The following is a 16,769-nucleotide window of genomic DNA, read 5'->3' as shown; positions in this document are numbered from 1 at the left end:
TGGGACTAACATGTCATATTGCAAAAAATCATAGCGGTCTAATAGATTGTTGGTAAATTCACTTGACCAACCTCTACTAAAACCAACTAGATCAACTAGAGCACAACAATGCATAGTGTTAGGGAGTGACAATGTAATGGGGAAAAAGGGGAGAGAGATACTGCTATAATTGTATTTTCTAAGGATTTGAAATGAATATATGATTATCTATGTTATCGTTTGTATGATTATTCTCTTGTAGTTAAATAATACAAGTAGTCCTTTTCATTGTGATATTATGCTGCCTTGGATTGTGATGTCTCTAATTGTTATAGTCTTATTCGGTGTATAAGAATATATTGCTCGTGTGATATCCTATTGTTCCTTGGTTTTCTTGAGTATTGAGACTCACCAGGTGCTCATGATTGCAGGCTTGAATGTGTGAGACTTGGCTGACTTGTCGAGGGAAAGCTCTCAACGAGTGCCACACGGCCCTTACTTGAGTCCCATTTTGGGGGTCCGTGACAGTTGGTATCAGAACACAGTGTGTGCGAGTACCATGAGTGGTAATATGAGAAACAAGTCAGGAAAAGTGGAGCGCATTGAGGCGCTTGAGACGAAACTTGTAACCCTGGAGAGAACGTGCGGTGAACTCTAAGGGTTGGTGGCAACATTAATAAAAGAGAAAAGCGTGCCAACAAAGCTTGAGGCCGCTGAAGAAAACCCTAGAAAAAATCTCTATAGAGTATTAAAAGTTGTAGAGAGACTTGAGGAACTTGAAAAATTCATTCTACATGTGAAATTCCTAGAGAAACGGCCAAGAGAGCTTGTAGTCTTTCAAAAGAGTATCGAGTAGTTGGAAGCCTTTGAGAGTAAGCTGGAACATATTGAGGGCATATTGCCATCTCTTTCGTCCCAACGGGGAGAGCCAATAGAGCTTGAGGCCTCCTTACGGGAGCTAACGGATAATTTTGATTTCCTTGCAGAAGATGTTAAGGAGTCCATTACGGCTTTGAAGGAAGATTTGAAGGAGATGGGCAATGTCCAAAGTGCGGTGGTCCAAGTCCAAAGGGATTTACAAGAGATCACTGTGAAAGTGAATGCAGTGGCACAGATAGCACGAAGGCCGGTTGTAGATCCCATTGAGAGTTTTCGATTGAAGGTACCGGAACCTAAAAGTTTTGGGGGTACGCGAGATGCCAAGGAGCTGGATAATTTCTTCTTTGATATGGAGTATTACTTCACGTGCTCACGAGTGGATCTAGAAGTGGACCGGGTAAATCTGGTAATGATATGCCTGGTAGGGGATGTAAAAGTGTGGTGGAGAATTAAATGGAATGATATTCAACACAATAGATGTGTTATCAACACATGAGAGGGGTTGAAACAGGCGTTGATGACTCAATTCTATTCCGAAAATGTGGAGTACATAACAAAGTGCAAAGTAATGGAATTGCAACAGATTGGCTCAATAAGGAGCTATGTACGAGAATACCAAACCTTGATGTTGGACATTATAGACATGACCGAATCAGACAAACTAATTTATTTTCTTTAGGGTTTGAAGACATGGCCAAGGAATGAATTGTGTCGGCAAGGTGCTGGTGATCTCTCTTCTGCCCTCGCTGCTGCTGAACGGTTGGATGATTTTTGAGATAATTATGGGAAGCGGAATTTCCCTACGTCCTCCAATAATGATTCCAGAACCAGTAAAGTGTATAAGCCTACAAATGAGGGAAGGGATAGGGAGATAAATAGTTTTTGGAAAGATAAAAGAGCGCCCATGGTTAAGGAGTGGAGGGGCGGACGAACGGGGGGTGGAGAGTGTCGACCGATCTCTTGTTTTCTTTGCATGGGACCACATCGAGTGGTGGAGTGCCCTGAACGTAAGGCTTTAAATGCTATAAAGGCCCTTCAAGAGGAAACTGAAACCCTGACAGCAACCCCGGAAGAACAACCGAATATGGTAGGAGTATTGAGATTTTTGGGGGCATTAGAGCGTCAAGTAATTAACAACAAGTCTCAGGAGAAGGGACTAATGTACGTTGATCTACTTTTGAATGGAAAGAAAATCAAGGCCATGATTGATACAGGGGTCACCCATAATTTCATTGTTGATTTTGAAGTTCAACGGTTAGAATTGTAAGTAGATAAGGATGTGGGCAAGTTAAAAGCAGTGAATTCTCAAGCGTTAACCACGGTGGGGGTGGCACCTAAAGTGGCATGCCAAATGGGATCATGGTTTGGAACAATTGATTTCACTGTGGCACCCATTGACGATTTTGATGTGGTATTGGGGATGAATTTTCTTAAAGTGACACGTTCAATGCCGATCCCAACTGCGGATTGTCTTGTGATAATGGGAAGTGCACCTTGCGCGGTCCCTGCAGCCTACAACAATTTCGATGAGAGGAAGTTGCTTTCAGCTCTCCAATTCAAAAATGGAGTAAAAAGAGGAGAATCTTCTTTCGTGGTTCTACCGATAGTCTTAGATGATGCAGAGGTAGGGAAATATCCACTTGAGATTAAGGAAGTTTTAGAAGAGTTCAAGGAGGTGATCCTGGAACAGCTACCGAGGGTTTTACCACCTCGACGACAGATTGACCACGAAATTCAACTTTTGCCAGGAGTAAAGTTGCTTGCACGTGCCCCTTATCGAATGGCACCATCGGAGTTAACTGAACTTAGAAGGCAACTGAATGATCTTATTGCAGCAGAGTTCATTCGTCCTTCAAAAGCACCTTTTGGGGCCCCAGTGTTATTTCAGAAGAAATAAGATGATAGTTTGCGCTTGTGTGTAGATTATCGAGCTCTTAATAAGGTGACGGTGCGCAACAAGTATCTCATTCCATTGATTGCTAATATTTTTGACCAGTTAAGTACAACTAGATATTTCACAAAACTGGACTTGAGGTCATGATATCATCAAGTGCGCATTGTTGAGGGAGATGAACCGAAGACCACTTGTGTCACCCGGTATGGAGCATTTGAATTCCTTGTCATGCCTTTTGGGGCTAACAAATGCATCCGCTACCTTTTGTTCTCTAATGAATTAGGTTTTTCGGGAGTACCTTGATCAGTTTGTGGTTATTTATCTTGATGACATAATGGTTTTCAGCGCATCTTTAGAAGAACATAAAGATCATCTTCGGAAGGTTTTTCAAAAACTCAAAGAAAATTAGTTATATGTAAAAGGGGAGAAGTGTGTTTTTGCTGAAAAGCATATTAAATTCTTGGGGCATATCATTGAGGAGGGCCCGATACGGATGGATTCAGCTAAAGTAAAAACTATCAAGGAGTGGCGAGCACCAACATCCGTTAGAGAACTGCGATCTTTCTTGGGTCTAGCCAACTACTATCGAAAATTTATAAAGGGGTACTCTAGAAGAGTTGTATTGTTAACAAATTTAATGAGGAAGGGGGTACCATGGGGGTGGTCAAAAGAGTGCCAATCAGCATTCGTTGAATTAAAGGAAAAGATTGTAGGAGATCTTGTGCTAATCCTTCCTGATGTGACAAAACTATTTGAAGTGCAAGTAGATGCCTCAGACTTTGCATTAGGGGGAGTTCTCTTGCAGGAAGGGCATCTAGTTGCTTTTGAAAGTAGAAAATTATCAGGTGCCGAACGGAACTATACAGCACAGAAAAAGGAGCTTGTTGCAGTGGTACACTATCTTCGAGTGTGGAGGCACTATCTCTTAGGGTCCAAATTTGTGGTAAAAACCGATAATGTGGCAGTTACTCACTTTTTGTCACAACCTGGACTAACGTCAAAACAAGCTTGTTGGCAGGAGAAGCTAGCTGAATTTAATTTTGATTTTGAATATAAAGTAGGGAAGACAAATGAAGTGGCCGATGCTTTAAGTAGAAAAACCGAATTGGCAGCATTGAAACTCATCAGTCATATATCAACTAGTAGAGTGTCGTTATCTTTGAAGAATCTTATCAAGGAACATTTAAGTACAGACCAGCAGGTGCAGTCCCTGAGCACACTAATAGAAGAAGGGAAGACTCGACAATTCTGGGTAGAAGATGGACTGATTATGACTAAAGGCAGGAGAGTCTATGTGCCCAAAGCTAGAAAGTTGAGGAAAACCTTACTAAAAGAGTGTCATGATACGTTGTGGACTGGTCATCTAGGATGGCGAAGAACTTAGGCATTGATTACACAGGGGTACTATTGGCCGAATATGCAAGATGATGTGATGAGTTATACCAAAACTTGCTTGATCTGTCAACAAGACAAGGTAGAAAGAAAGAAAACCTCAAGTTTATTGGAGCCATTGCTTGTTCTTGCCAGGCCATAGGAGAGTGTCTCTTTGGACTTTATTTCCTCGTTGCCAAAAGTAGAGGAGTATGACACAATTTTGGTGGTGATTGATCGATTCTCAAAGTATGCTACTCTCGTACCAGTCTCGAAACCATGTTCAGCAGAGAAGACAGCTCAGCTATTCTTCAAGCATGTGGTGAAATATTGGGGTGTTCCAAAAAGTCTAATCAGTGATAGGGATGTTAGATTTACGAGGGGATTTTGGGGTGAACTCTTTCACTTGATGGGTTCAAACCTTAATCTGTCCACCAGCTATCACCCACAGACAGATGGTTAGACCGAACGTTTTAATGGGATGTTAGAAGAATACTTGCAACATTTCGTTAACTCCAATAAGAAGAATTGGGTTACTTTATTGGACATGGCATAATTCTGTTTTAACTCCATAAAATCTTCTGCGACTAATAAAAGCCCTTTTGAGATCGTGACAGGTCAACAACCGACTCTCCCGCACACTCTGGATGGTCCATACAAAGGCAATTGCCCAAAAGCATACCAATTCACGAAAAATTGGTTGCAAAACATCGAAGTCACTCGAGTTCAGTTAGAAAAAGCATCAAAATGCATGAAGAAATGGGCTGACAAAGGGAGACGACCACAATAATTTGAAGCTGGAGATCTGGTTCTTGTAAAAGTGTCACCGGAAACATTTCAATTTCTTCGTAGCAAGGATAAAAGGCTGTTACGCCGTTACGAGGGTCCAATTAGAGTGATCGAGAAGGTGGGACATGCATCTTATCGGCTTGAGCAACCCGAGTGGATGAAAAGCCACAGACGTCTAGTCCATCCTATGTTTCATGTAAGCAATTTAAAGTCATTCCACATAGATGAAGCAGATCCGCACCGACAAAAGCTAAGGAGATCAACAATTTTCAGAAAGCAGCCTATCAACAAAGAAGTCTAGGAGATCATTGCAGATAAAGTCGTCAATGCAGAAGGTCGTCAACAACAACAATTTCCAGTTCAGTGGCTGGGGCTGGGGGAAGAAGAGAATAGTTGGAAAAAGGCAGAAAACCTTCAGCATGCCATATAGAAGATTGAAGATTTCAGAAATTTGAAGATAATGACATCAACTTCGACATCAGAAGAGTGATACGACCTTCTACAACACATCGACGAGGATGTCGATAAAATGAGTGGGGGAGGATGTTAGGGAGTGACAATGTAATGAGGAAAAAGGGGAGAGAGACACTGCTATAATTGTATTCTTCAGGGATTTGGAATGAATATATGATTATCTGTGTTATCGTTTGTATGATTATTCTCTTGTAGTTGAATAATACAAGTAGTCCTTTTCATTGTGGTATTTTGTTGCCTTGGATTGTGATGTCTCTGATTGTTATAGTCTTATTCGGTGTATAAGAATATATTGCTCATGTGATATCCTATTGTTCCTTGGTTTTCTTGAGTATTGAGACTCACCAGGTGCTCGTGATTGCGGGCTTGAACGTGTGAGATTTGGCTGACTTGTCGAGGGAGAGCTCTCAACGAGTGCCACACGGTCCTTACTTGAGTCCCATTTTGGGGGTCCGTGACACATAGCATTGACTGTTAATTGTGAATTTTTTTTAATAAAAAATTTAGTTTAAGTTATCATAGATTACTTCTCTATTACCTCTCATATGAAGTCATGGATGGAGCATAACGCATGGGAGTTGAAGCTGAACATTGAGGAGATCTATTGGGGATATGGCTAGTGTGATATTGATTGGGCACAATAAGGGTGGAGTTGAAGCAATTGGAGCATTGTCAATTTACATGTTTACTATATAGGAATGGAATTAGAATCGAGCGAAATTAAATTTATCACTTTATTTTGTCATGCTGCCATTCACATTTTTATTTGATTTCATTTTTATCATATTTCATTCTACAATCCAAACATAAGGTTACTGGTGTGACTTGAAAGATAATTTCCGAAAACAAGGTGCTATTAGCACACCAAAAAGTCATTAGTACTTCACGTCTTAAAAACTCAGTGAAGTCATAAATTTGCTCCTTGAATTTTTTTTCCTTGAGATAAAACTCTAGGAATACATTACCACTGTATTTGGAAACATAGATTTCAGACCTTCGATTTGAATTTGAATGAATTTGGATAAATTTCAATATAAAGTGGAGCCTGCGTGACATTTTTCTGGTGTGGCTCCTCTCTTTTTGAATTGATTGGATTTGTACTGGTGCAGAGCCCATATGGTGACTTTCCTCTAGCCTATGATTTTCTACACACACTGCCAACAAGGAGACCTGGAGAGCCATGCAGCTTGTAATCTAGAAGCTAATTAAGGTAATTTTTTCTTTGGTTCGGATGGGAATATTGACGCAGTTTTTTATCTGCAAACTCAAAATCAATTTATGTGGAAAGAGAAGTAGTGAACTGCTCGTCTACTTGAAAATAAATGCACTGATTTTCATTTTTCTTTTGAAGATTTTTATGGATTTGGTGAATAAATATGTCTAGAAGAAGACCGGAAGCTTGATCATGCCTTGATGGTTTACTCTTTCTGGAAGGAGGCCAAAGTGACCTCATGCCAGCAAAATGTGCAAGTAAATCTCGACTCTGATGGAGCTTGGGAGGAGGAAGCAATCGAGAGTAGGGAAGTTATTCTAACTTTGAAGTAGAGATTTTTTTTTTTCTCCAGTTTAGCAAACAACCTTTCACAATGAACCCACTGTTAGCAAAATAGCACGATCTGCTTTGCTTAAAGGTCCATTTGGATCAATAATTTTTCTTAGGGAAAAGAAAAGAAAATAAGGATATTGTGCTGGACACCTCACTTGTGCCAAACACTAATACTACAACTATTACTATTGAATATATAAGAAATTAAAGTAATGTAGAAACTAATAATAAAACAGTAAAAAAAACAAGGCAAAACATTTATGAGGTTCGGTATAGAATTACCTACGTCCTCGGGCGTAGATGATCAATCCACTACTTCTTGACAAAGTATAACTTTGAAGTGTGTTTTACAAATGAAGAGTTGATCTCTTTATATAACTTCAACCTTAAGTCCAAAAAACACTTCTCTCTAATGTGGGACAAATAATATAAAATATTCAAAACAACCTTTTATACTAATGTGGAACCATTCTATCAATGTGAGACAAAAAAAAAAAAAAAAAAAACAAATCTCCATCTTGACGATAAATTCAACAAATTTTTCAGTCACCAACATTTTCTGGAGTTCCACATCATCGGCGCCTTCCAAAATCTTCAGACGTGCAGGATATTAATCAAGTCCAAAAAATGTTTGAACTTGATTGTTGTCACAATCTTGGTCAACATATCTGCGGGATTTTCAGTTGTAGCAATTTTTCGAAGAAGTATCTTGCCTCCATCAATAATATCCCACAAAAAATGAAACCAAACGTCGATGTGCTTCGTTCATGCATGGTAGACTTGATTCTTTGCCAAATGAATAGCACTCTGGCTATCACAAAACACAACAATGTGCTTCTGAACAACTCCTAAATTTTCAAGTAAACCCTGCAACCAAATAGCTTCCTTAACAGCCTCTGAAGCTGCCATGTACTTTGCTTCTGTTGTAGATAAGGCAATGGTAGACTGTAAGGTAGACCTCAAACTCATCGGACCATTAGCAAATGTAAAAACATATCTAGTAGTTGATCGATGTTTATCCAAATCATTTGCAAAATCAGAATCCACATATCCAACAACACGTTGATCAATAGTATTATTTTTCTTAAATACTATACCAACATCAATCGTATTTATAATATATCTCAAAATCCATTTCACAGCTTGCCAATGTCCTTTACCCGGATCATGTATATACCTTCTCACCATACTAACAACTTGTGAAATATCAGGTCTAGTACAAACCATTGTATACATCAGACTACCAACAACACTTGCATAAGGAACCTGTGACATATAGTTACATTCCTCATCTGATTTAGGAGATAAAGTCACACTAAGTTTGAAATGAGGAGCAAGAGGAGTGCTTACTGGTTTTGACTGCTCAGACATGCCAAAACTCTGTACTACCTTCTTCAAATACTGTTTCTAAGACAAACTAACTCTTCCTCTCATTCTGTCTTTGCGAATCTCCATGCCAAGTATCTTCCTTGCTTCACCAAGATCTTTCATCTCAAACTCTTGATTTAACTGACTTTTCAACTTGTTGATTTCTTCCCTATTCTTTCAAGCTATCAACATATCATCAACATACAAGAGTAAATATATAAAAGATCCATTTTGTAGTTTGCGAAAATAAACACAATGATTATGCTTATTTCTGATGTACTTCTGACCCATTATAAACTGATGAAATCGTTTGTACCACTGTCTTGGAGACTGTTTTAAACCATACAATGATTTACCAAGTTTACATACCCAATTTTCTTTTCCTGCAACCTAAAATCCATATAACTGAGTCATATAGATTTCCTCTTCCAAATCACTATGTGAAAATGCAGTTTTTGCATCGAGTTGAACTAGTTCAAGATCAAATTGTGCTACCAAAGCCAACAAAATTCGAATGGAAGAATGTTTAACAACTGGAGAAAATACCTCATTATAATCAATGCAAAAAATGTTTAACAATTGGAGAAAATACCTCATTATAATCAATGCTTTCCTTCTGTGCATAGCCCTTAGCTACCAATCTAGCTTTGAAGCGAACATTATTTGCATCTGGAAATCTTTCTTTCTTTACATAAACCCATTTGCAACCAATTTCTTTCTTACCCTTGGGTAGCTGGGCTAGCTCCCAAGTCTGATTCTGATGAAGAGACTGCATTTCTTCATCCATTGCTTTTTTCCACTTGTCTGATTTAGAGTTCCCCATTGCTTCTTTAAAAGTGTAAGGAACATTATCATCCACAACTGGAAGTGCATAGACCACCATATCAGTATACCGAGCAGGTTTTCGAATTTCTCGTCGTAGCCTTTGAGAAATAATTGATTCTTGTTGCTGTGAAGGTTCTCGAATTGAAATCTCCTCTTCTTGCACACTATTCCCTACCGTAATTGGAGAGTTACCTTGTGTAGTCTCATTTCTCACTTTCCCAAAATTCTCTCAACCTCTACCTATTGTTGAGTACCATTGGTCTTCTCTTCAACTCGTGACTCTTTGCGTATTGTTTTTTTCATCATCGCAAGTTCATCAAAAGTCACATCCCTGCTTAAAATCATTTTTTTTGTCTCTAGACACCAACGACGATATCCTTTAACTCCTGCACTTATCCCCAGGAATATTGCTTTGTTGGCTCTTGGATCCAACTTAGATTTTTTAACATGATAATAAGTTATAGTACCAAAAACATGTAAAGAATCATAATCACTAGTAGGCTTTCAAGACCATACTTCATAGGGTGTTTTCCTCCTATTGCAAATGATGGTAGATGATTGATGAGATGACACGCGTATCTAACAGGCTCAGCCCAAAACCTTTTGTCTAACCCAGCATTAGGCAACATATATTGAACTTTCTCCAGCAAAGTCTAATTCATGCGCTCTGCCACCCCATTCTGCCGTGGTGTATTTCGAACTGTGAAGTGTCGAGCAATACCTTCATACTGACATACCTTCATAAACGGGTCACTCGTGTATTCACCTCCATTATCTGATCTGAGCCATTTAATCTTTTTGCCAGTTTGAGTTTCAACTAATTTTTTCCACTTAAGGAAAATATCACACACTTTATTTTTATGTTTCATAGAATACACCAAAACTCTTCTAGAAAGATCATAAACAAAAGTGACAAAATAATGCACACCACCCAACGAAGCCTTTTTTGTGGACCCCTATACATCTGTATGGATGTAGTCTAAAATATCTTTAGTTTGATGGATTGTTGTGCCAAATTTCATTCTAGTTTGTTTTCCCAGAATGCAATGCTCACAAAATTCAAGTTTGCACACCTTTGCACCCTTTAACAAACCTCGCTTAGCTAATTGTTGTAAAGATTTTTCTCCTGCATGTGCTAATCGCATATGCCATAACTTGGTTGTATCTGAACCTACATCTTTATTAGAAATAATAGCTGCTGAGCCAATAACTGTACTACATTGTAAATAATACAAGCTGTTTTTCCTTATTCCTTTCATCACCACCAGTGCACCTGATTTAATCTTTAAGGTTTCATCTTTCAAAGTGATAGTGAACCCTTTAGATTCTAAGGCACCCAATGAAATCAGATTCTTCTTTAGGCTTGGAACATACCTAACATTAGTCAAGGTCTTAATAGTTCCATCTTGACATTGCAACTGTATTGATCATATTCCAGTTGTTTTACAAGTATTATCATTTCCCATAAAAACAATCCCACAATCTAATTCTTCAAAATTAGAAAATCATTCCCTATTGAGACACATGTGATAGGAACAACCAAAATAAAAAATCCACTCACCAAAATAATGTGACGAAGATGTTCCAACAAGAGAAAAATCTGACCTACTTCCATCATCATTGGCTATAGTGGTATTAGAATGTGCTTTGCCCTTGTTCTTCTGCTATAATTTAGGGCAATCTTTCTTCCAATGCTCTCTCTCATGAAAAAAGACACATTCATCTTTAGCAGGTCTCCCATGAGATTTACTCATCCCATGAGATTTACTCTTCCTTCCAAGCATACGACTCTGAGAACGTCCCCTTATTGTTAGTGCTTCTGTTGTTTCTTAATGGACCCTCTGATCGTTCTTTCTGCATTCAGTACTAATCAATGCAGTACAAACAACATCATAAGTAACTTTATCTTTCCCATACAATAAAGTGGTGGTCAAATGTTCATACTCATCAGGGAGAGAATTTAGTAACAATATGACTTTATCCTCATCTTTCACATTTTCATCCAAATTTAACAAATCGGCCAAAATTTATTGAAAGCATTTATGTGGTCATTAATCGAAATACGTAGTTGATACTGAAAGCGAAACAATTTCTTTTTCAAATAGAGCTGATTTTCCAAACTCTTGGTCATAAATGTATCTTCCAATGTCTTCCACAATTTTTTTGCAGATGTCTCTCTCATAACACAATATTTCTGATTTTTGGCGAGACACAAACGAATCGTACCACATGCCTGACGATTGATCTTTTCCCAATCTCTGTCACCCATATCTACTGGTTTATCATCCAAAACAATATCTAGTTCTTGCTGATACAAGATGTCCATCACCTCGCATTGTCACATACCAAAATTATTGGTACCATCAAATTTCTCCACCTCAAACCGAGCATTAGCTATCGTCTTCGATGATGATGTCGAAGCCAAAGAGGTTGGAGTTCGTGTGGACAGAGTTTTTTCTACTGCTGCACTAGTTTCTGCCATCTTCTATATATTCAATAGCAACCAACAAAGCAAAAGACCTAGGATGAATAGTACGTACCAATTGTGTCTACTCTGTTTTATTCTATGAAATTCCACTTTGACCAGGCCGACCTCCAGGGAGCGACTGACCCGCAATGGTCTCTGAGCACTCGCTTAGATAAGGTTTTTCTTAGGCATCAAACGTGGAATGAAGGATCCTAACAGAGGAACACCTCTGTATCAATACTATTCAACTTAGCTCTGATACCAATTGTTGTGCCGAGCACCCCACTTGTGCCAAACACCAATACTACAACTATTGCTATTGAATATATAAGAAATTAAAGCAATGCAAAAACTAATAATAAAACAGTAAAAAAAATAAGACAAGAAATTTACGACGTTCGGTATAAAATTACCTACGTCCTCGGGCGCCGATGATTAATCTACTACTTCTTGACAAAGTACAACTTTGAGGTGTGTTTTACAAATGAAGAGTTGAGATCTTTATATAATTTCAACTTTAAGTCCAAAAAACACTTCTCTCCAATGTGGGACATATAATATAATAAATTCAAAACAACCTTTTATACTAATGTGGAACTATTCTACCAATGTGGGACAAAAAAACAACAAAGGAGACTTATTTTCCTTTATATATTACTTCTCTATTAAATACTATTGATATGACATAAAAATAAGATTGAAAAAAAAAAATTAATGAAAGGTGAAAATTAAGGTTTTGCAATTAATTTCAAAATTATCACTATTAAACTAAGATGAAACCCCCTATCATCAAAATAACTAGCAAATAAATGTCAAATTTAATAGAGGATGTGTCATCTCCAACTATGAAAAGACATTAGAGAAAAGGTAAGCATCTCATTCTCATCCACTTTTTTTGACTGGTGCAATCTTATCTTTTCACAGTCCTTGACTTAGGCATTGAAGCAATCCCCCATAGTATACTCCAAGTCCTTCAAGCCTCTTGTTCGATTACTTGCAGGTGGTCATGGTCAAAATTAATCTACATCAACCAGCCAATTTTTGCAACAATAGTTGGTGCCATCTATGGGAAACAAGAGGATTTTTATCTTTGACCATGATTGTGTAGTATAATTCCAAGACAAAACTTGTTGTTGGGGGATCAATCACCCAAATTGATTCATTCCGCCCTAGCAAACAACTAATGTGAATTTTTGGCTTTCCAAAAGAGGGAGCAAGACATATTCTGTATAATCCTGCATAAAAAAAAAAAAAGGGATTATATAGAGCGTGCTCAAGTAGCCACCCAGATAGAAGCAGCACGCAGTGGGAAGGCGATGATACCACAAGAAGTCGTTGTAAAGGTATTAGACCTGAATAAAAAGATAAATATGCTAACAGTGTGGGTATTTATGAGCAGTGATCCCAAAAGCTTGAGGAAAAGTTTAGGAAAATTGACCAACTAGAGAGACTAGTGAAGGAGGTGCGCAACCATCCCTCCGTGGGGGAGACACCAACCAAATTGTCAGACCCCCCCCTCCTTTGACAAAATAGGTCATGGAGATTCCTTTGCCAAGTAAGTTTAAGATGCCTAACATTAAAGGGTGTGATAGGTTGTTAGATCCTTTAGACCACCTTGACACTTACACAACATTGATGCAATTACAAGGTGCGCCTGATGCAATCATGTATGTGTCAAGCATTTGCAATGACTCTAAAGGGGAATGTTAGGGCGTGGTAGCGAACTCTAAAGCTCTTTTCAATTAGGTCCTTTTCACTGATGAAGCAACAATTTATAGGGCATTTCGTCAGTAGTTAAAAAATGGAAAAAACTTCACCCAACTTAATGAGTCTTGTTCAAGGGTAGAAAGAAACATTAAAGGAGTTCATGCATTGCTTTGTCAGTGCAACTTTAAAAATCCAAAACTTAGATCATGGGATAGTGATAGCGGCTTTGACAATAGCTCTTCAACTAGGGGATTTCTTAAATTTGTCGGGAAAGGAGCCCCAAGTCAATATGGGTGGGTTGATGACACAAGCCCAAAAGTATATCAATTTAGAAGAGGTTATCACCACAAGAAGGAGCAAGACCAATTTGAAAAGGAAGAACTTGATTGACATTGATGAAGTAATCAACGAAGGTAAAAAGCAAGAAATTATTAAACCATCTAGCAGTTTGAAGGAGAACTTATGCGGACCCAATCATACAAAAGAAACACATCAAAGTTTTGGAGGTTTCATAGATACCACAGGCATGATACAGAGGACTGTGTCCATCTGAAATATGAAATTGAAGCTCTGATACAATTAAAACACTTGTCAAAATTTGTAAAAGAGAATGATTGTCGAGCCAAGGCATGTAATCAGCAAAAACCAGAAGCTACTTAAAAAGAAGAGTAGGTTGTAGGAGAGATTGTTGAGATTTTGAAAGGACCAGCTAATGGAGGAGATAGTAAAGGAGCAAGGAAAAGGTTTGCAAAGCAAACTTTCTTGGTTGATAACCATGTGTAGAGTCAGAAAAAATTGTGGTAGGATGAGGTTATTACCTTCACTTAAAAAGATATGAGAAGCATTAAATAGCCACACGATGATGCTCTGGTAGTGTCATTACTCATTGCCAATTATCTGGTAAGAAAGATATTGATGGATAATGGAAGTCCAGCAAACGTAATTTTCTGGTTGGTTTTACAGGAAATAGAGATAGGGGTAGAATGCTTGAATTTCATTTCAACACCTTTAGTTGGATTTGTAGGGGATGTGATTCACCCGTTTGGCACAATCACTCTCCAATTGACAATAGGAATGCTACCGCAACAAATCACTCTCATGACAAACTTCGTGGTGGTGGACCATCTTTGCATTTACAATGTAATATTGGTGCGTTCCACACTTAATGCAGCTCGAGCTATCATTTCCACTTACCACTTGAAGGTTAAATTCATAACCTCGAACAGAATAAGGGAGATAAGAGGGGACCTGACGGCAGCTCGCAATTGTTATGTAATGACCCTAAAGGGTAGGTTAGAAGGCCAAGAGGCTTTGATCTTAGAAGACCTAGACGTAAGGAGTGCAAACCTTCAAGTCAGTACACTAGTTGAGGATTTAATCAACATCCCTTTAAAGGAAGAAAAGTAAAAGAAGTGTGTCCAATTTGGGGCCCAGTTGTGAGACTCTTTGAAGAAAGAACTTTTGAGATTACTACAGGAGTATGTAGAAATTTTTGCTCGGTCTGTTGATGACATGCCTAGGATTGATCCGACAATTATTGAACACAAGCTCTAAGTGATCCTTGTCATCGCCTAGTGAAGCAAAGAAGATGAGCTTTGTTTTTTAGATAATCAAGGTAATTGATGAGGAAGTAATGAAGCTTTTAAAAGCTAAATTCATCAGGGAGGTTCACTAACCTGAATGACTTAGTAATGTGGTGCTAGTGAATAAGTCAAATGGGGCGGCTTACTAGTAGTTGGTGAATAAGATTTTCAAAGATCTCTTAGAAAATGCTATGGAGACTTGTGTGGATGACATGTTGGTAAGAGTTTAAAATTCGATGTTCATGAGAGGGATTTGAGGATAATATTTGAATTACTTTGTAAGTGTGGGATGAGACTAAATCCCACCAAGTGTGCATTTGGCATGTCAGTAGGAAAGTTCCTAGGGTTCATGGTGACCCATAGAGGGATAGAGGTAAATCCTGACAAATTCCAGGTCCTAATGGAGATGCATGCTGCATAGACTAAGAAAGAAGTGCAAATCCTACTTAGAAGGGTGAGATATTTAAGTAGTGAGTTCTATCTTGGTTTGAGAAGAAGGTAGATAACAAAATCCAATATACTACACAAGCAAGGTGTTATGGGGAGTAGAGATCAATTACTCGCCAGCAGAGAAAGCTGCCTTCGTAGTCCTATCCATAGCTAGGAAACTGAGACCCTACTTCCAAGTGCACAAATCTACCACATTGACCAACATGCCTTTGAAACAAACTCTCCAACGCTTAGAGTTATCAGGAAGGATGATGAAGTGGTTAGTTGAATTGAGGGAATTTGATATCCATTAGAAGCCCATACTTGCAATTAAGACACATGTCTTAGTTGACTTCATCGCTAAGAAAAATTTTGAAGACATTGCCCACTTGATGAGCACAACTTATGACTCAACCCTAGAGTGAGTATAACTCATCGAAAATGTCCCATCTTATGAGAACCGCTCATGAGGCAACTTAGGAGTGAGCACAACTCACTATGAATGACTCATTTGATGAGCACTATATATGAGGCCCGAAGACATGCCTACTTGATGAGCACAACTCATGAGGCAACTCAAGAGTGAGCATGGCTCACTAAGAAAGGCTCATCTAACAAGAACCACTCATGAGACCCGAAGACATGCCCACTTGATGAGCACAACTCATGAGGCAGCTCAAGAGTAAGCATGACTCACAAAGAATGGCTCATCTGATGATCATCGTTTATGAGGCCTAAAAACATGCCCCACTTGATGAGCACTACTCATGAGGCAACCTAGGAGTGAGCACGACTCAATCCTAAAAGAAATGGTTCAATAGATAGAATATGCTCAACAAATAAAAGAATGGTTCAGCAGATAGAATATGCTCAACAAATACAACAAATGCTCAGCAGATAAAATTGCTCAGCAAATAAAAGAACTGCTTAGCAGATAAAAGAATTGCTTATCAGATAAAAGAGCTACGCAGGAGATATAATATGCTCAATAAAAGAGCTGCACAGCAAATGGAATCTACTCAAGAAAAGAATTGCTCAGCAAATAAAAGAGTTACTTGGCAGATAGAATCTACTCAGCAGATAAAAGAGCTACTTAGAAGATATAAGAGTTGTGTAGCAAATAGAATCTTCTTAACAGAAGAGCTGTTCAGTAGATTAAAGGGTTGCTCAGCAGAAGAGTTGTTCAATAGATAAAAAAGCTGCTCAGCAGATAAAAGAACTACTCAGCAGATAAAATAGCTGCTCAGAAGATAGAATTGCTCATAGATAGAATTTGCTCAACATAAGAGTTGCTTAGTAGATAAAAGAAGCTATTTAGTAGACAAAACAACTACTCAAATTGAGCCAAAAGTGGGTGAACTAGCTCAAATCGAATTGAACCGACTCAAAGTGAGCCAAAAAGTGATCAACTCTTGAGATAAAGGAAAAAGACTAACATTAAATTCCATGATTATACAA

Source organism: Malania oleifera, chromosome 6, assembly GCF_029873635.1.
Source record: "Malania oleifera isolate guangnan ecotype guangnan chromosome 6, ASM2987363v1, whole genome shotgun sequence".
Taxonomy (NCBI): domain Eukaryota; kingdom Viridiplantae; phylum Streptophyta; class Magnoliopsida; order Santalales; family Ximeniaceae; genus Malania; species Malania oleifera.
The sequence above is the reverse complement of the archived record's forward strand: the minus strand, read 5'-3'. Positions refer to the sequence as shown.